Source organism: Pongo pygmaeus, chromosome 2, assembly GCF_028885625.2.
Source record: "Pongo pygmaeus isolate AG05252 chromosome 2, NHGRI_mPonPyg2-v2.0_pri, whole genome shotgun sequence".
NCBI classification, from domain to species: Eukaryota; Metazoa; Chordata; class Mammalia; order Primates; family Hominidae; genus Pongo; species Pongo pygmaeus.
Window position 1 is genome coordinate 187,956,655 of NC_085930.1, and position 22,638 is coordinate 187,979,292.

The 22,638-nt window shown below is 37.8% G+C and overlaps 1 protein-coding gene and 1 pseudogene across 2 annotated transcripts in view; both read left to right on the forward strand.

Annotated features, from left to right (window-relative positions):
• The window catches only part of KCNMB2 (potassium calcium-activated channel subfamily M regulatory beta subunit 2), a 302,680-nt gene that overhangs the window by 238,306 nt on the left and 41,736 nt on the right, over nt 1-22,638 (forward strand). The gene's annotated exons all lie outside the window — the stretch shown is intronic.
• Nucleotides 13,181-14,092, forward strand: LOC129032960 (ankyrin repeat domain-containing protein 11-like; annotated as a pseudogene).

Below are 22,638 nucleotides of genomic sequence, written 5' to 3' on the forward strand. Positions count from 1 at the left end.
TGACACCTAACAGTAAATAGGTTCTTATAGTAATTATTTTTAGTAAATTCCATAAAGTATAAATAGTCATGGCACGAGCTTAGGTTGATTTGTCATCTAGTTTCCCTTAATAACCCTGTTTACCCAGTGATGAGTAAAATACAGATCTAGGGATGTATCACATCATCTGAAATTATTTCCCCAGCTCCATGATTCATCATGGACAGCTCTAGACAAATGCTCTCAAGTGGTAGCTATCCCTGGCTACTGCAGCTGCATTTCCTTTTGTTCCCATGGAATTTTTCTTGAAAAACACAATGACTATTTTTTACCTCTACAATTTGCTTGCAGTGTTTCTTTTCATTCATTTAACATGTTTTGAAAGCAATATGCCAAAGGGAATTGGAAAGGAGTTTTATTTCGACCCTATGTATCAGTTTCAAGAAGGTGAAAAAGTTCAGAAACAAAGAAATTGAGTCATCTTTTGACCTTGATACAACTGAAGCTTTAAGATAAATCCATTAAAAAGAGCTACTCAGTTGAATTCCTACTATGTACCAATAATAATTCTATTTTAAAAATAAAGAAACAGGCTAAGACAGGCTTAATAGCCAACTCAAAGCCACATGGTCAATAAGGAGGAAAGCTAAGAGTCAGTCATGTGAGTCTAATGTCAAATATATTATGCCTTATTCCTACCCTTTAAGACACATACACACACACACACACCTGTTCCAGGCTCACTCCCTGCATCATACAGTCAAGCATGTCTCAAATCTTGAAGGTAGGAGAAGCCAGTGTACCATTCTCTATGGTCCTGAACCATCTTTCACCCTGAGGAACACACCGAGGCCAGTCTTTGAATTTTGATACAATATTTGATGTTAGAGTGTGTACCTGCACGTTACTGTTTGGCCTGGATTTGTCCACTGGACAAATTCAGGACTAGCCAGTTAGGCTCTCCCTCCCTGTAGCACCAACACCCTCCAACCCAACTCCTGGCACCTGGCCACTGGGCATTTCCTTACCACCACCTGCACAAGAGCGATGTTATAATTTAGTCATTTAATCATTCATTTCAGCTGGAGTGTCAAGACATGTTATGCTGTGATTGGTTATGAATGGCACAGCATAAAGTTTTGCATAACTTGGAGTCTATACTGCAGCCTGACCTTCAGGATCTGGAAATTCCATGGCATGGAATACAAGAAAATGTGTGAAATGTGAGGGGAAAGGATGAAGAAAGCACCATCTCGTATTGATACTTAAGGGGCAAAAGGAATATGCAGTGATGAATCCCACTGTACCAAGGACCAACTCCTCCCAGACCCAAGTCCGGATTTTTCACAGTGGGTTATTCTCCAGTTGCACAACATGGACCTTCTACTTGAGGAGGCCCCAGCCTCCCACCCAGCCTTCACACAAAATGCTCACATCAGTGAGTCTATTTGATGGCCTTTCCCAGAAAGTCTTCCCACTGTTATTCATTTTCTTTGGCTATCAATATCCACCTCTTCCAGGAGACCATCTCTAAAGTTTGTATTTATGATCCCCTCCTAGAAGTAAGGCACTGCAAAAATCTTTTTGGGGTTTACTTAGAGATGATGGGAAGCCACTGATGGATATATGTAAAGAAGTAAACTAGAAGAATTGTACTGGCATAGGTAAAAATTAAGAAGAACAAGGGAGAACATGAATTTTTTTCTTTACAGGTTGTAAATTAGAATTGGAAAAAGTTCAAACATCATAGTCAATATGTCCTTTAAGTTACATTTAATTTATAGATTCTTTCTCCATTTTATCTTTGCAATTTATTTATTAAAGGCTCCACTTTGTAGAGTAGAGTTTCTCAGTATCAATCTTGCTGACCGATTCCCACAATATTTTATAACATGTTCCTCTATCCTCTTTGCTTTCTATAAATTGTTCATAGGATCTAAGGGATTGATTATATTCAGGTTCAGGTTTTTTGTAAAACTAAATCATAATTGATATTATGGTTGTTCTCTTTTTGATAATAAAAATAATTCATGATCAAGGTCTTAGTACATTAACCCTTTATGAATTGCAAACTGATGATAGTTTAATTCTACTATACCATCCTCATTAACTAAGTTAAATACTTCTACAAAGGAAAACTTTACTTCACCTACTGTTTGGTTTCCCAGTGCTTTAGTTAATAAAAGAAATATTGGATAAATGATGGATTATTTTCCTGTACTTACCAGGTTTCGATATAATAAGTTGATTCCCTAGCTTCTTCTAATGGTGACCAATTAGTTTTTTTTTTTTTTAAAAAAAAAAGCACTATGAAATTATGGGTTAAATACATTTGCTGTATTTCTATCCATTTCAGCTGTTGTCCTGATTGATATTTAGATTGCCCTTTCTTTGTTCCATCTTCAAGTTCATCCCTGAACTCTTTTGAAGCAATCCTGATAGTCTTTGATAGATGCCCTGCTATCTAGTATAATTCATCTTCCTTGTTTCCTGTCCCACATCTGGAATCAGTCTTCTCCCTAAGGAATCTTTATTCCTTATAGGGACAATGCTGGCATTTTCTCCAACAATCTTAATCCATCCTGAATGTCTATTGCGTTTCTACACTTCACCCCAACCCCAGGCCTCCCAGTTGAGACTCAGGGATGCAAGGAGGGATTGGAAATTCCTCATGAATATGATGACAGATAGGTTTAAGCTCAAAGAAGGCTGAAGCCCAGGGATGTCCGTGACATAAATGACTTGGTAGAAATAATAAAATAATGGTATTACAATTTCAAGTGGCTACTATGACACAGCCATATTAAAATGTCCTGCTATAAGGCAAGCCAACCAGTTAGAAGGCAATTTGCTTATTTCAGGAAAAGCAGCATGATAGGTATTGGCGTCAAACTAACTTGGGTTTGAATCCCAGATCTACTACTTGAAAATCTGCATGACCTTGGGCAAATTACTTAACCTCCTAAGCTTCAGCATCCTCATTCATAACGTGGGATAGTAGTAACACATATCTGATAGGGTTATCAATGTAATACATGTAAAACATAAGACCTATTACATACCAAGTGCTCAATAAATAAAAATAGTGATTATTTTTGACATTTTATTATTGCTAAAATTTATATACTGACAGAGAGCAGATTCTAAAACAGTGCAAAACAGTAGCCACTAGCCACAGGTGACTACTGAGCACTCCAAATGTGGTTGGTCTGCATTGCAAAGTGCTATAAGTATAAAATATGCACTGAATTTCAAAGCCTTGGTGAAAGTAATGTAAATTATACCATTAATTCTTTTTATTTTTATTACATGATGAAATTGTAATATTTTGAGCATATTAGGTTAAATAAAATATATTATTAGAATTAATTTTTCCTATTTCTTTTATTATTTTAATGTAATACTAGAAAATTTAAAATTATATACTTGACACACATTCTACTTCTACTGGACAGTGATTCTCTAGAGATATTAAGAAGATATTTTTGTTTTGTTTTGTTTACAGCAAAGGGGACCAAATGAATTAAGAATATATGACAGCCACAGTGGCTCACGCCTGTAATCCCAGCACTTTGGGAGGCCAAGGTGGGCGGATCACCTGAGGTCAGGGGTTTGAGACCAGCCTGGCCAACATGGTGAAACCTCGTCTCTACTGAAAATAAAAAAATCAGCCGAGCATTGTGGCACACGCCTGTAATCCCAGCTACTCGGGAGGCTGAGGCAGGAGAATTGCTTGAACCCAGGAGACGGAGGTTGCAGTAAGCCAAGATTGTGCCACTGCACTCCAGCCTCGGAGCAAGACTCTGTGTAAAAATTAAAAAAAAAAAAAATATATATATATATATATACACATACATATATATGAGATAAGCAAAGGTTTGGTGACTGCTGGGATCTGGGATGAGGGGTGAGGAACAGGGAGAAGTGATGGACCACCTCTAGTTTTCTGGCCTAGATCATTTCTTTCATAGAGCCTATGCACTTGACACTTTCTAACATGAAACCACTTTTAATGAATGCTTCTTAACAGACTGATGCCTATTTTTCCAAGAAAACAACTATCTGTATTGGCTGCTATCCCCTATGGGCAAAGAGGCAGTTCTTCTGGGTCTTGATAGCAGATGTTGGACAAAATAACCAAATCTGTTCTTTTGGGAGAAATAATTTACATTTATTAGTACCTATCATGTTCCAGACATTTAAACTATCTTCTTGCATCATAGCAAAACAATTGTTGGAGGTAGCTATTACAACCTTCATTTTTACAGATAAGGACATTGAGATTCAGAGGTTAACTAGCTTACCCCGTGTCGTATAGCAAGGAAGGATCAGAAGTGAGAGGTAAAAGCAAGTCCATCGGCCTTCTTGATCCATGCTTCCTCTTTGTAAACTGGGTTGTCTTTTAGGAGTATATGTGTGGATTGAAGAATTCAAGATCCCAAATTCTGTTAGTCACTCATCTAAAGTGATTTCTCCTAATCCCTTGGGTTCTAAGTCTCTAATTTAGAACTCAAGAATCTATATGCTACAAAATGTAGGAGATGCAAGCTCTTAAACTATTCTAAGTTATTTATGTTATTTATAGGGCTTCCTTGGCACCCGAGTCATCCTAACAAACATTTTCCAGGCAATTCTGAAAGCACAGATTTTTTTAAAGGAGTTTCTAATTTAATATTTCTCAAGAGTCTTTCACCATAAAATACAAGCAATTTGACCTGACCTGGTTTTTCCTTGACCTGTAGCCATCCAAAGAGAATCATTATTCTGGTTAACTGATTTTTTAAAATATATCTTTAAGTATAATCCTTCAATGAGTCAGAGTAGGATTTGGAATTTCAAATACATTTTCCTTTATCTGCTTAGTGTCTTTTGCATTGTAAAAGTCTTCTTTTACTATTGGATCCATTTGCTTCTAAGTGGCCTTTAACCTGAAGCCTTAAGAAAAAAAAAACTATCCAAGAAAACCAAAAAGTATCCACTCTTAATGTTGGCATCTGGCCCAGAATATCTCTGACAAATGCTAATATTCAATGATTTCTCTGAATTATGTCTCAAATCCCTTCAGTCATGCTAATGCTCTTAATTTAGCATGTTAGGAATCAGGCAGAAATATGACCAAAAGTCTTAAATGAAAAAGAATGAAAGATGAAAAATATTTTTAAAAATCTAATAAACATCTAAAGAGATAATAAACATCATTATTAATCAAAGAAATGAAAATGTTCAGTAAGATACCATCACACACTCACTAAAATAACTAGAATGAAAATTTAGGCAATGCTAATTTTTTGAAAGATTTAGAGTAACTGTTAACTATTGTGCTCAATAAGTTATAAATTTGACAATTACATAGGAGAACTTTTTGGCAGTTTGTAATAATACAATTTAAAATACACATATTCTATATCCTATGAATTTATATGATGAAATATTATACAGTAATAACAATAATTGATAATTGCCATACAGAATGACATTGAGGAATATTAAATATATAATACTATGAACATAATATTTCAAATATAACATTACAAATAATATTATAAGATACAAAAATTACATATTGACTGATTCAAATTTTGCAAAATTTAAAAACCTATGAAATGAATCTATAATATTAAAAAAGCAGAATAGTGGTTATCCCTGGAAAGTAAGTAGAGAATGGAAGGTGAATAAAAAGGGGTTCTGTGATTCTGCTACAATTCTGTGTCTTGACTTGGATTCTGGTTTTACATGTGTGTTCAGTTTGTAAAAATTTATTCAACTGCACACTAAGTTTTATAGAATTTTCTCTTTTAAAGTATACACCCATATAAAATTAAAACATTGGCATGTTAGATATATTAGGATATATAAAAAAGCATATTCATTTGTATACATATAAATAAACAGCTCTGTGTAAATAAATAACTACTAATAATGTCAGGCCTATTATTTTAATTAATCTTCACAAGAAATTTTAAAGGTTGCATTAACAGTCTCATTTTAGAGACAAGAGTATTAAGACTCAGAAAAGTTAATTAGCTTGCACCCAATGTAATACTGATAGCAAAAGAACAGAAATGGAATTCAAACTCAGTCGTCTCTATCTCCAGAGTTTCTTACCACAATTGCACTAAGCAATAAAAGACATGAATAAATCAAAGGAAGCTTTGTCCTATTGGCAAAAAGAAAGGGCTGAATGACTCAGTTTCAGGCTGAGAACACTGAGTTCAGTATGCTGGTTTCCTTCAGGAATAGAATTTTACACATATTATGAGTTGAGAGAGGCTGTGGACAAATTTAATTATAGTTCACCCAATAACCACCACAGCTGGATAGAATAGGTCCAGTGAACCATATTTTCTTGGCCACAAAATACCTCCCTTACCAATTTGCCATGACACTTAAAATTTCCACAATTAATCATTAGCTCCCCTTTGGGATGGAGTAGTAGTTTATCCATTGTATTAGAGATGGGGCTCCATGGGGAAATGGAATAGGGTGAGGATGAAATAAGGTACAAAAACGTGGTTGGATCCTAACACCATAAGAAGTTTTGTGCCCAAGATGCCCAACTGTATAGAAATGCAGCCTATAGAAATCATTAACAAGGATCAGTGGAGGGCTTTCATTTCGCCTTCCCATTTGATGCTTAATCTTTCCACCCTCAACTTTACTAGATTTGCCATGAGCATTACCGAATATTCATTTAAGAAATAAACAAAATGTAAAATATAAATTACATTTAACCAAAGATAGATTATAAGTCAAATAAGTTGCAGGAACAGACCTTGATTTCAACTTTCCAAAGTAGAACATAAGAAAACTTTTTAGGTGAAAGGAACCTTAGACTCATCTTTTTCAATCCCACATGTTACATATAAGGAATAGGAGAGACCAAGAGGCAAAAGGACCCCAGTTACAGATGAGTTAATAGCAGAGCTAGTGCTCTTTCCATGGCTCACTCTTTTCTTCATGTCTTTCTCCACAAAAAAATAAAGATCACATCTATGAATGTCTACTGAATACATTTAACTGTGTGAACCTTTACACCGATATTATCTTTCAAATCTAATATATATGTAACTCATTCTTAAGCGGTAATAGCATATACTTAATGCTTCCCATGTTGCAGACATTTTTGACACATTAACTCACATATATATCATATCATATATATATTCAGGTATTAACATATATATGTATTAACTCACATATATTCACGTTACATATAGTATGTACTGTTACATATGCACATATATGGTATAAAATTATTGCGTTGTAACATCACAAAGTATATCACATAAGTTAACTCAATCTTCACAAGAATTTTATGAGGTATATACTGTTATTATCATGCTAATTTTACAGAAGAAAAGACAAATGTAAAAAAGCATTAGAAATTGCCCAAGGCCACTCAGATAATAAGGAGCAAAGCCTAGGTTGGGGTCCATCTGTTCATATTCTTACCATTATATTTTACTCTCTTGTCCTTTTCTCACCCTGCCACACTCTTCTATCATCCCTCATTTTCCCTCTCTCTCTAAATTTTGTGTCATGAAGAATTAATGGAAGAAATAAGCTGAATGTTGCCATCACTTAACAACCATTATTTCTTCGATGGGGTTTTGGTACTTAATTTGCCTAGCAAAAATTAAATTCTGAAAAAAATTAAATTGCGAAAAAATTCAAAACCAATGAGAGAATATTGGTTTTGAAGTTGGACAGGCTTGGATTGAAATTTTATCTTCACCAATGAACAGTTATGTGACCTGAGAAACTTACTTAGTTTTCTGAAAATCAGTTTCCTCTCTGGGTAAAGAGTTCTCATAAAGGTTACTGTCAGATGCATACAAATGCATTATGTACATAGGTCTATAGAAGTATCTCACATTTTCATGTCTATTGTTGTCATCTCAAATTCTTCTCCATAAAGAGCTCTTACTATAGTTTAAATCCCTTGATTCTCAATTGAGATAGAAGCAAGAGTTAAACCACATTCACCATGAAGGAAAGGGTGGTTTCAACATAAATCTGTCATTTATACTGATCCAGGAGGAACACGTGAGTTATGAGCAGGTTTCCTTACACCAGCTGTGTATGTGTGATGCCCAACAGAGTGAATGTTTAACAATTAAGCTGGTTTTAAATGTGTAGCATGGAAGGAATCAAACTGAACATCAGTTGTGATTATCCACTTATACAGCTCATTAAAGGTAAATTATCAAATATTGAACTAATTAAGACCATGTAAAAATGTGTTTTCCATTTCTTCAGAGGGCTTTTGGGGTTCTTTGGAAAAAAATCAAACAGAAGGGCTTTATGTATCAATATGGCCAAATTTTGAAAAAAAAAATTCTGCTATTTCCCCCAAATGGAAGAAACTAACATTTACTGAGTACCTACAGAATACCATATATATTATTTCAAATAATTGTCACATGGAAATCCTGTATGATATCTGCTATTACTCTAATTTTCTTGATGAGGAAAATGAAACTCAGGAAATTTAACAATGTATTTGTGTCATATAATTACTAAATAATGGAGCTGGGATTGCAACCTGAGTCTAATTTAAAAGTTCTTTCAGCTAAACCTGAGATGGTCATTTCTGATAGCTGTGATGACCATAGAAGTGATGCAATGCAAAACTTATTTTATTATTTATGAACGTGCATAACAATCTTATATTAAAGACACCCATGCACATTTGCCTGACCTGCTTGTCTATTCCTCTAGACCAAAGTTCCATAAGAGCAGAGGCATTGTCTGATATGTTTATCAATATGTTCCCAACACCCAACTCGGTACCTGCCACCTAGCTAAAAGTTCAGTAAGTATTTGTTGGATAAAGAAGTGAATGCTGAATTGATTAAAAGAATACAGATTAGCTCCACAGTCATATTTTCACAGATGGTGAAACTGGGGGAATAGGGAGTGTTTTGTCTGCAGTTTACCATTGCTCAGTGACAGAGTGAAGATTAGAAACCCAAAGCTCTGAATAAAAGCCCATTGCTGAGTTTAATGAACCAGGTCAACAGCAGGCTAAAGGACAGGTACATTATTTAACCTGAGCTGCTGTCCTCCTGAAACAGATGTCAATGTGTCATGATTACATGAGCAACAGTTGTTTTCCCTAACACATGACAGAGGTCACAAGTGACCACCACACCACTGCCAGTCAGAGGAGTCCATACATGGTTGCCCCAGCAACTGAAAGGCAGGCTGCAAGACAACCTAATAGAACCCTCCAGCAATCACCACCACTTCCAAGCCATAGGAACACCACATGGAAAGACTATCCATGCAAGAAAACACCTTCATAAGAAGCAAAAATCAGGTGAGCAGCCACAGTACCCGGTTTTAAAATCATAACAAGGAAAGATGCATTGAAAAGGGAAGGAAAAACAGTCTTGAATTGCCCACACTGCCACCTCCATGCCCCGGCAGAAGCTGCATGGCACAGAAAGAGAATCTGTGTGCTTGGAGAAGAGCACAGTGATTGTGGGACTTTGCATTGAAATTCACAGCTGCCCAGTCACAATGGAAAACAACAAGGGGGCAGAACTCAGCTGGCACCATCAGACAGAATATTTAGACAAGCCCTAGCTAGAGAAGAATCACCCTTCTCAGTGGTCAGAACCCGAGTTCCAGCTAGCCCCATCACTGTGGGAAAAAGTCCTCTAAGGTCCTAAATAAACTTGAAAGACAGCCTAGGCCACAAGGACTGCAATTCCTGGGCAAGTCCTGATGCTGTGCTGGGCTCATAGCCTGTGGACTTGGTGGGCACACAACCCAGTGAGACACCATCCCGGGGCAACTAAGGGAGTACTTGTATCACCCCTCCCCCAAACCCAGGCAGTACAGCTTGCAGCTCCAGGAGAGACTCCATTCCTCTGCTTGAGGAGAGGCAAGGGGAAAGTAAAGTGAACTTTGTCTTGGAACTTGGATACCAGCTCAACCACAGTGGAATATGGCACCAGGCAGAGTCCTAAGGACTCTATTCCAGGCCCTTGCTTATGGATGACATTTCTAGATACACTGTGGGCCAGAAGAGAACCTACTGCCTTGAAGGGAAGAATCTAGTCCAGGTAGGATTTATCACCTGCTGACTAAAGAGTCCTTGGGCCTTGAATAAACATCAGTGGTTGCCAGGCAGTACTTATCACAGGGCTTAAGTGAGACCCAGGGCCATGCTGGCTTTAAGTGTGACCCAGCACATTCCCAGCTGTGGTGCCTATATAGAGAGACTTCTGTTGAGGAAAGGAGAGGGAAGACTAAAGGGCACTTTGTCTTGCAGCAGCTTGGGTACCAACTTGGCCACAGTAGGGTAGGGCACCAAGCAGGCTTCTGGGATCCCCAATTCCAGATCTTGGTTCCTGAATGGCATTTCTGGACTCACTCTGGGCTGGAGGGGTGATCACTGCCATAAAAAGAGAGACTCAGGCCTAGCTGGGTTCACTATCTGCTGCCTGAAGGGACTTTTGTCCTTGAGTGAATATCAGCAGTAGCCAGGCAGTGGTCACTGTGCACCTTGGGTAAGAAATAGTGCTGTGCTGGCTTTGGATCCAGTCCAGTGCAGTCCCAGTGGTGGTGGCCACAGAGGTGCTTGTGTCACCCCTCCAACAGCTCCAGGCAACTCGGCACAAAGAGAGACACTTCATTTGTCCAGGGAAAAGTTAAGGAAGAGGAGAAGAGTCTCTGCCTGGTAACCCAGGGAATTCTACTGCATCTTACCAAGACAATCAAGGCAGTATCTCTACAAGTCTGCAAGAGCCACAGTGTTACTGGGCTTGAGGTACCCCATAAGGCAGGTACAGCTGCAGTGACCAAAGATTTCGATCACAACACTTCATTCCTCTTGAATACCTGGAAAGCCTTCCCAAGAATGACAGATACAAACTACCCCAGACTGCAAAGACTGTAATAAATACCTAACTCTTCAATGCCCAGACATTGCTGAACACCCACAAGCACCGATACCATCCAGGAAAACATGACCTCACCAAATATGAACTAAATAAGGCACAAGTGGCCAATCCCAGAATGACAGACATATGTGACCTTTCAGACAGAAAATTCGGCATAGCTGTTTTAAGGAAGCTCAATGGAATTCAAGACAACACAGAGAAGGAATTCAAAATCCTACCAGTTAAATTTAACAAAGAGATTGAAATAGTTTTTAAAATTTAAGCAAAAATTCTGGAGTTGAAAAATTTAACTGACATACTGAAGAATGTATCAGAGTCTTCCAACAGCTGAACTAATGAAACAGAATAAATAATTAGTGAGCTTGAAAACAGGCTATTTGAAAACACAGTCAGAGGAGACAAAAGAAAAAAGAATAAAAAACAATGAAGCACACCGACAGGTTCTGTAAAATAGCCCCAAAAGGGCAAATCTAAGAGTTATTGGCCTTAAGGAGGACGCAGAAAAACAGATAGAGTAGAAAGCATATTCAAAGGGATAATAACAGAGAAAATCCCAAACATAGAGAAAGATATCAGTATTCAAGTACAGGAAGGTTATAAAACACCAAACAGATTTAACTCAAAGAAGATTACCTCAAAGCATTTAACAATCAAACTCCCAAAGGTCAGGAATAAAGAAAGTATATTAAAAGCAGCAAGAGAAAAAAAGTAAATAACATACAAAAAAGTTCCAGTATGTCTGGCAGCAGACATCTCAGTGGAAACCTTTCAGGCCAGGAGAGGGTGGCATGACATATTTAAAGTGCTGAAAGAAAAAAAAAAGAAACTTTCCTCTTAAAATAGTATATCCAGCAAAAATATCTTTCGAACATGAAGAAGAAATATTTTCCCAGACAAAGAAAAGCTGAAGGATTTCATCAATACTAGACCTGTCTTACAAGTAATGCTAAAGGAGTTCCTCAGTCTGAAAGAAAAGGATATTAAGCAATAAAAAATCATCTGAAGGTACAAAATCCACTGAAAACAGCAAGTACACAGACAAACTCAGAATATTAGAACATTGTAATTGTGGTATCTAAAGTACTCATATCTTGAGGAGAAAGACTGAAAGATAAACCTATCAAAAATAATAATTACAACTTCTTTTCAAGACATAGTATAATAAGGAATAAATAGAAATGACTAAAAGTTTAAAAGTGGGATGAATTGAGTTAAAATGCCAAATTTGTAATAGTTTTCCTCTTTATTTGTCTGCCTGTTGTTTGTGTTTGTTTTTAAAATCAGTATTAAGTTGTCATCAGCTTAAAATAATGGGTTATAAGATGTTATTTGCAAGCCTCATGGTAACCTCAAATCAAAAAAACCTACCACAGATACACAAACAATTAAAAGTGAGAAACTAAAACATACCACCAGAAAAAAAAATACCTTCACAAAAAGGAACATGGGAAGAAAAGAAGGAAGAAAGAGAAGACTGCAAAGCAACCAGAAAGCAAGCAATAAAATCGCAGGAGTACATCTTTACATATCAATAATAACATTGGATGGAAATAAACTGACATCTTCAATCAAAAGACACAGAGTGGCTGAATGGATTAAAAAAAAAGACCAAATGGTCTGTTGCTTACAAGGAACACACTTCACCTATATATACACATAGGCTAAAAATAAAGGAGTGGAAAAAGATATTCCTTGCAAATGAAAACCAAAAAAGAGCAACAGTAGCTATTCTTATATTGTATGAAAGAGATTTCAAGACAAAAACTAGTGATGGACTAAGAGCTCCAGCTGGGGAAGCGCCACTGCCAAGCCTGCAGCCTCACGCCCTCTCAATAGTGCCTACGTTGGGTGCCACAGCACCTGTCTGAGCACTGGGCACACCCAAGGGCAGGCTCAGCTCCCACCCAGCCCTACCATCTTGGCTGCTGCTTGGAGCCTGCACTGCCACTGCTGCCCTTTCTCTCAGGCCACACAGCCCAGTAAACACAGCCACAAGCTATATCGACAGTGCCCATGTTCTGCTGCTGAGCCACCGTGGAGTCACTCAATCCTTGGAGCCTAAATGTACACAGCCCTGCTCTCAGATATACCTGCATTAGATTTAGTAGTCAGCCTTCATCAATACCAATTTTCAGCTATGGAATCAAATATATATGGCCCTACTCTGGGACACACCTCCACCGGATTTAATAGACATTCCTCATTAACACTTTCAGCTATGGAATTGCAGACAGCTGATGATGAAGAAATTACATTATAAATGAATATCAAGTCAGGGAAGCAGAATGATGCCCAAGGGTGGATGTTCTAAAACATGACAAGAATTTTCTCTCAGTGATGACATGGCAGAGAAATAAGCTAGGAAAAAAATGATAAGATAAAGTTTCTCCAACCAAGACCTCGAAGCTGGACTACAGCGATGGAGGGAAGGAAGTGAGAGGGCAAGCCACCAAGCGGAAGCTGCTCTTCACCCTGAGGGGCAATGGAGAGCAGAAGGACTCAGACACAGATGCTTCCAGCCCAGTCTCTGTTGTGGTACTGCAAGGTTGATACACTCCCTGAAGCACCATGGCATGAGATGGAGGTTCCTACAGCCAAGAAGAAAGAGAAGCAGGTTCTGAGCAGAAGAGGATTAAGAAGGAGCCTGTCATCCAGAAGTCCAGCCTGCTATTTGGCATGGGGCTATCAGGGATCCAAGCCAGCTACCTCATCTCTGAACACCAGCAGGTGACTCTTCCCATGCAGATGACAGCCAAGGGGTCTGCATGTCTTCCCATGCAGATGACAGCCCAGAGGACAAAATACCAAATCACCCCTCCCAGTCTACAGTGTGTCGGAAGGGAATAGCTAACTCTGCCTCAAAAACCAAAGATAAAAGGAACAAGAGAAACAAACAAGGAGAGACCTTTCTGCACTGAGCTGCCATCTGAAGGGATATCCAGGACTTCAAAGGGCTCATTAGTGAGTGGATGGACATCAACACCAAGGTCTTCACAGGCTGGACAGTGCCACATGAATCATGTAACCAGGGATATTACAAGGTTGCAAAGCAGCCACTTGCCCCAGGTACAGAGGTGAACACCAAGGGCCTGGACGATAATACGCCCTTGCAGAACACCACCAACAGGAATGACAAGGTTGGCATCTTCCCTTGGCCCTTCACATGTCTGCTCTGTCCTGATGTCTGGGTCATTCTGTAGCTTCGTGTTCCCCTATCCTAGCTAGTGTCGTGGTGCTGGCCATGAGGAAGTAAGTTTTTGCCTCCCTAAGCTCAAAGACCAGCTGTCCCCTCTATCTGCCGCCAGCTTTCTCGCCTTGGATCAGTACCTGAACAGCCTCTCACAGTATTCACAACAAGCACCATCTAAAAAAAAGGCTTGTATCCATGAGACATGTAGGTCTGGTTGTGTTTTATCAGGTGAAGGATTACACCAAGTGGAAGGAGGCCTGCAGGAGTTGCTGCTGGTCCCTGTCGTTGTCACTGTGGGACTGTTAGACCTGCAAGGCAGATCCATCCAAGTCTGGAATGAGGTAATACCATTCCACAGGTATAGCCAGTGCATGGGATGATAGAATCAAGATTCAAAAAATGACCATTATAACCAGCCCAGAAGCAGTGAGCACTAAGAGGACTCAGCCTTCATGGAGAAGTGGCTGTTTCCAGGTCTGAAGCAAGGAATAACATGATGTACCCAAAACCCTCTGTCTTGCTGGAAAAGAGGGCTGGAACTCACAGATGGGGAGGGTCTTAAGTAATCAGCACAGCTATGTGAAGAGCCCCCTGGCGATAGGCAGTATAGTTGGAGTGTGGTAAGGACAAGGCCAGGGGGACAAATGAGGCCACATCTGCTTGCATCCATCATACTCCTTTATGGCAAGTCGTGCCTGGCCTTTGTGGGAGATGCTGGAATCCACAGTGCCTACAGTGTAAAAAACAGTGCAAAATGACAAGTCACTGTGGGGGCTAGAGGGGACCCTGAATTAAAGATTTCTGTGACAATCAGGGAAACCTGAACTGATTACATATTTGATGTTAAAAAAATCCCATTAAATTTTTAGGTAAGATAATGGCATTATGGTTTGTTTTGTTTGTTTTGTTTTTAAGGGCCCTTCCAGAGAAATGTACTGAAAAAGTCTACACAATGTCTGGGATTTGCTAACCAATACCTGGAAAGCAGACAGGTATGAGTGGAATGGCACTGGCTGTGGGCTGACAGGTGATGTAGCTGGGGTAGGGGGCATCCTTTGAGTTTTTATATTTTTGTAATTATCACTTTTAAACTTTTTATTATTGAGAATGTCAAAGACCCTGGAAACATGGTGAGGTAAGCAAGAAAATGGTCCCCAAGTGCTTACGTCATGACCCCAGAAGCTATGGGTATATGACCTCATATGGGAGATTATCCAGGATTATCTGGGCTGGCCCAGAGTAACCACATGGGTCCTTGCAGTTTAAGAGCTTTTCCTGGCTGAGCCACAGAGATACCTAAAGAAGCAGAAGACATTAGAGCCTGAGGGCCCTCCTCAGGCTTCTTCTGGTATCTGGACTTGCTGGCCTTGGAGTAGGGGGCCAAGGAATGTGGTGGCCTCCAGGGGCTGGGAACAGGAACCTCACTCCCACTCCTGCCAGCACCTTGACATTAGCCCAGTTAGGGAGGCAGATTTTGGGCTTCTGACTTCCAGAATTGTAGCCTAAGATTGCAGTGATTTGTTGTAAGTTGCAATAGAAAACTCATACACATAAAAACTCTGTGTGGATTAAACAATATAAAATATAATACACTAAATAAAAATAGATTATGTGTGTGACAAGACTCTATACTAAACTTTATTACAGATTCTTTTAATGCACTAATCTCAGACTGAAATAAAGTTGAGATTAAATTTAATATTTGTACTTGAGTTATGTGTATCACTGTCCTGGGTGTATGAAACACAGTTTGCTGATGATAAACAGCTGGACAGAGCTCTGGAAATGTCACCAAGGGTGTTCCTGCCGCCAGTATTACCACCTTTATGCTTGTGAAGTCAAGCAAGGAAGATACTGTCTTATATTATAATGTAAATGAACATGAAAAATAAACCAGCTTACCGAAACTTGGAAAAAGAAGAAAATGTATAAAAAGAGACAAAGATCATTATGTAATGATAAAGGGGTTAATTCATCAGGAGGATATAATAATTATAAATATGTGCACCCAACACTGGAGCCCCTAGGTATAAAAAGCAAATATTAGAGCTAAAGCAAGAGATAAATCCAAAGACAATAATAGCTTCAACACCCCACTTTCAGCACTGGACAGATCATCCAGACAGAAATCAGCAAAGAAACATTGGATTTAATCTGCACTATCACATAAATTGACCTCATAGATATTTACAGAACATTTCATCCAATGGCAGCAGAATACACATTCTTCTCCTCGGCACATGGATCATTCTCAAGGATAAACCATATGTTATGCCACAAATCAGTCTTTAAATATTCAAAAAAATTGAAATAATATCAAATATCTTTTCTGACTACAATGGACTAAAACTAAAAATCAATAACAAGAGGAATTTTGGAAACTATACAAATGTATGGAAATTAAACAACATGCTCCTGAATGACCAGTGGGTCAATGAATAAATTAAGAAGAAAATTAAAAATTTTATTGAAATAAAAATGGAAATACAACATACCAAAACCTATGGGATACAGTGAAAGCAGTAGTAAGAGGAAAGTTTATAGCAGTAAACACCTACATCAAAAAAGTAGAAAAACTTCAAATAAACAACCTAATGATGCACCTCAAAGAACTAAAAAAGCAGGAGCAAACCAAACCCATGCTTAATAAAAGAAAAGACATAACAAAGATGAGAGCAGAAATAAAGAAATTGAAATGAAGGAAAACAACACAAAAGATCAATGAAACAAAAAGTTGGTTTTTTGAAAAGATAAAGTTGAAAAACCATTAGCCAGACTAAGAAAACAAGAGAAGACTCAGATAAATAAAATCAGAGAAGAAAAAGGAGGCATTACACCTGATACTGCAGAAATTCAAAGGATCATTAGAGACTACTACAAGTAACTATATGGCAATAAATTGGAAAACTTAGAAGAAATAGATAAATTCCTAGATGCACACAATCCACTAAAATTGAACCAGGAAGGAACTCAAAACCTGAATAGACCAATAATAAGTAATGAGATCAAAGCCATAATAAAAAGTTTCCTGCAAAGAAAAGCCCAGGACCTAATGGCTTCACTGCTGAATTCTACCAAACATTTAAAGAATAACTAATACCAATCCTACTCAAACTATTCAAAAAAATAGAGCAGTAGGGAACACTTCCAAACTCATTCTATAAGACCATTATTACCCAGATACAAAAACCAAAGACATCAAAAAAAGAAAACTACAGGCCAATATCCCTGATGAATATTGATGCAAAAATCCTCAACAAAATAGCAAATCAAACTCAACAACACATTAAAAAGATAATTCATCATGACCAAGTGAGATTTATCCCAGAGATGCATGGATGGTTCAACATACGCAAATCAATGTGATACATCATATAAACAGAATGAAGGACAAAAACCATATGATCATTTCAATTGATGTTGAAAAAGCATTTAATTCTGTGAAGAATGTCAATGGTAGTTTAATGGGAATAGCATTGAATCTATAAATTACTTTGGGCAGTATGGCCACTTTCACGATATTGATTCTTCCTATCCATGAGCATGGAATATTTTTCCATTTGTTTGTGTCCTCTGTGATTTCCTTGGGCAGTGGTTTGTAGTTCTCCTCGAAGAGGTCCTTCACTTCCCTTCTTAGCTGTATTCCTAGGTATTTTATTTGCTTTGTAGCAAGTGTGAATGGGAGTTCATTTATGATTTGGCTCTCTGCTTGCCTGTTGTTGGTGTACAGGAATGCTTGTGACTTTTGCACATTTATTTTGTATCTTGAGATCTTGCTGAAGTTGCTTATCAGCTTAAGAAGCTTTTGGCTGAGACGATGGGGTTTTCTAGATATAGGATCATGTCATGTGCAAACAAAGACAATTTGACTTCCTCTCTTTCTATTTGAATATGGTTTATTTCTTTCTCTTGCCTGATTGCCCTGGCCAGAACTTCCATACTATGTTGAATAGGAGTGGTGAGAGAGGGCATCCTTGTCTTGTGCTGGTTTTCAAGGGGAATGCTTCCAGCTTTTGCCCATTTAGTATGATGTTGGCTGTGGGTTTATCATAAACGGCTTTTATTATTTTGAGGTATGTTCCTTCAATACCTAGTTTATTAAGAGTTAATAAGAGTTATTAAGAGAATTCATCTGTAAATCCATCTGGTCCTTGGTTTGTTTTTGTGTTTGTTTCTTTGTTTGTTTGTTTGTTTTGGTTGGTAGGCTCATTGCAGCACTATTCACAATAGTAAAGACATGGAATCAACCCAAATGCCCATCAATAATAGACTGGATAAAGAAAATGTGGTAGATATACACCATGGAATACTATGCAGCTATAAAAAGTAACAAGATCATGCTCCTTGCAGGGACATGGATGGAGCTGGATGCCATTATCCTGAGCAAACTAATGCAGGAACAGAAAACCAAACACTGCATTTTCTCACTTATAAGTGAGAGCTGAACAATTGGAACACATAGACACAGGGAGGGGAACTACACACACCAGGGCCTGTCAGGGAGTGAGGTGGGGGGAGGAAGAGCATTAGGAAAAATAGATAATGCATGCTGGGCTTAATTACTAGGTTGTGGGTTGATAGGTGCAGCAAACCACCATGGCACATGTTTACTTATGTAACAAACCTGCACATCCTGCACATGTACCCCAGAACTTAAAAATTAAGAAAAAAAAAGAAATAAAAATAAACAATGTGATGTTGGTCACTGACTCAAAAATAAAGCACTTAATAAATACAATATCCCTTGATGATAAAAAAAAACTCTCAACAAACTAGGCATAGAAGGAACATATCTCAACATAAGAAAGGCCATATACAACATAACCATAGCTGATATCATACTGAACGAGGAAAAAATGAAAGCCTTTTCTCTAAGATCTGGAATACACCAAGGATGCCTACTTTCACCACTGTTATTCAACATAGTACTGGAAGCCCTAGCTAGAGTAATCAGACAAGGGAGAGAAATAAAAGGCATCCAAATTGGAAAGGAAGAAGTCAAATTATCCTTGTTTGAAGACTATATAATCTTATACTTGGAAAAACCTAAAGACTTCTCCAAAAACCTATTAGAACTGATAAACAAATTCAGTAAAGTTGCAGGATCCAAAAATCAACACACAAAAATAGTAGCATTTCCATATGCCAACAGCAAACAATCTGAAAAAGAAATTAAGAAAGTAATTCCACTTACAATAACTACAAATAAAAAAAAATCTGGGAATAAACTTAACCAAAGAGGCAAAAGAACTCTACAATGAAAACTATAAAACAATGATGCAAAAAATTGAAGAGTTCACAAAAAATGAAAAGATATTCCATAGTCATGGATTGGGAGAATCAATATTGTTAAAATGTCCATACTACCCAAAGCAATCTACAGATTCAATGCAATCCCTATCAAAATACCAATGACATTCTCCACAGAAATAGAAAAATGATCCCACAATTTATATGGAACCACAAAAGACCTAGAGTAGCCAAAGCCATACTGAGCAAAAAGAGCACAACTGGAGGAATCATATTATCTGACATCAAATTATGCTACACAGCTATAGTAACCAAAACAGCATGGCACTGGAAGAAAAAGAGACAAATAGACCAAAGAAACAAAATAGAGAACCCAGAAACAAATCTACACATCTACATTAAACTCATTTTCAACAAAGGTAGCAAGAACAGACATTGGGGAAAAAGATAGTCTTTTCAATAAATGGTGCTGGGAAAACTAAATATCTATATGCTGAAGAATGAAACCAGACTCTATCTCTTGCCATGTGCAAAAAACAAATCAAAATGGATTAAAAACTTAAATCTAAGATCTCAAACCATGAAACCACTGTAGGAAAACATTAAGGAAGCTCTCCAGGATATTGATCTGGGCAAAGATTTCTTGAGCGGTACCCCAAAAACACAGGAAAACAGAGCAAAAATCAACCAACGGGATCACATCAAGTTAAAAAGCTTCTGCATAGCAAAGAAAGGAATCAACAAAGTGAAGAGACAACCCACAAATGGGAGAAAATATCTGCAATCTATCCATCTGACAAGGGATTAATAACCAGAATATGTAAGGAGCTCAAACAAATCTATAGGAAAAAAATCTAATAATCTGATCAAAGAATGGGCAAAAGTTCTGAATAGACAATTCTCAATAGAAGACATACAAATCGCAAACAAGTATATGAAAAGGCGCTCAACATCATTGGTCATCAAAGAAATGCAAATTAAAACTACAATGAGATATCGTCTCACCCCAAGTTAAAATTGCTTTTATCCAAAAGACAGGGAATAACAAATTCTAGTGAGGATGTAGAGAAAAGGGAACTCTTGTACACTGTTGGTGGAATGTAAATTAGTATAACCATTATGGAAAACAGTTTGGAGGTTCCTCAAAAAAATAAAAATAGAACTACCATATAATCCAGCAATCCTGCTGCTAGATAAACCCAAAAGAATGCAATTCAGTATATCAAACCCAAAAGAATGCAATTCAATATATCAATTCAGTATATCAGTGAATCAAATTCAGTATATCTGAACGCAATTCAGATACCTGTACTACCATGTTTGTTGTAGCACTATTCACAATAGCCAAGATTTGGAAGCAACCTAAGTGTCCATCAACAGATGAATAGATAAAGAAAATGTGGTACATATACACAATGAAGTACTATTCAGCCATAAAAAAATAGGTCCTGTCATTTATTCCAACACAGATAGAACTGGAGGTCATTATATTAAGTGAAATAAGCCAAGCACAGAAAGACAAAGTTTGCATAGTCTCACTCATTTGTGGAAGCTAAAATTTAGAACAATTGAACTCACAGAGATAGAGAGTAGAAGGATGGTTACCAGGGGCTGGGAAGGAAAGTCGGGAATGGAGGGAGAAAATGAGGATGGTTAATGGGTACGAAATATAGTTGATAGAATGAATAAGATCTAGTATTTAATAGCACGACAGGGTGACTGCAGTCTACAATAATTTATTGCACATTTTAAAATAACTAAAAGAGTAATAATTGGATGGTTTGTAACACGATGAAATGATAAATGCTCGAGGTGATGGATACCCCATTTACTCTGATATGATTGTTACCCATTGTATGCCTGTATCAAAATAACTCATGTACCCCATAGTATATGCAATACTATGTACCCATAAAAATTAAAAAGAAAGAGAGAAAAGAAGTCTGCAATAAAAATCCAAAGAATATATTCTCCCTTATTTCATTCTTCTCAAAAGACAACAGTGTTCTGCAACACACTCTTCTTTTCCTCTACAACCGGGCAGTAAGCAGGGCTATTCACTCAATCTTCTAGGCACCAAATTGGGAGAGAAAAGTATTTTTCATCCTTGTTATGAGGCATTATCAAGAGACTATTTAGTAGTACTTGCTAGTTCCCAAAATTATACTGACATTTAAGGGGTAGGTAGAGAAATAAGAATCCACAAAAGAAATGGAAGGAGCAGCTAGATAAGAGGAAGGAAAGCTAAGAGGTCATTGTCCTCTAAGTCAAGGTTGCAAAGCATTTACAACATTTCTCTTTATAGCAGAAGGAAATGAGCAACGATATCAAATTCAGCAAGCTGAGAGCTTAAGTAAATGTGGAGAGACAACTATTATATATACCTGCTGGGAAGTCATAGCAACCTTAGAAGAGAGCTGGTCTGGTGTAGTACAAATGTTGATTTGTTATTCTGACTCTTCCACGGAAGCAGGTCTGAATGTTTTGGTCCCCACAGTACCTAGGACAGCGCCTGGAATGTAAGAGGCACTTAATAAATGTTTGGCAAATGAATGAACTAAAACGAAGTAAAGTATGTAGTTGATTTGGAGGGAAAATATCCCAATGACATTTAAAACTGCTTGTAATAAGATGCACCAATATTTTCTTAATTAAATCTCTAAGTCTAAAATTATCACCATATATTTGGCTTCTTCCCCAAAGGCCCTGAAGCCAAAACAACTCAATTCCTAAGGAGAATATATAATTTGCCACCTACAAAGATAAAGTCTCATACATTAGAAGCAACTCTAAATTTCTGTGCTTAGAGTGACCTTTTGAGTTGCCAGAGTGATGTCATTAGTGTTACAGTTTTATGCAAGATTAGGCATGTAAGTATGTGTTAAATAGTTCCATGGGCTCCTGCTTGCTCATTTAATAAAGAAGAGTTCATTAAGAATATCCCAAATGCATAGCTCAGGGCCACTGACACTAGAAAACTGCAACCACTTTGTTCTTTCCCTGCCCCGTGTCTCACCTGTCCTTGTAGCTGTCACCTTGAGGCCTCAGCACTGGTAGGAAGTGAGAAGCCACTGAGAAGTGGCACCCAGTAGAAGCTTCTAGAAACAGAAAGAGTATCCATAAACAATTAAACTTAAATGAAATCAGAACCTGAGAGGTTATAGTCGTGTTTCTCAGCTGCCCATCATAATTACCTGGACAGCTTCCAAAAATACATTAATGCCAGAGACCCACCCCCAGAGGTTCTCATTGGCCTGGAGTGAGATCCAGGCACCAGTATTTTTTAAAGTTCTTCCAGATAATTCT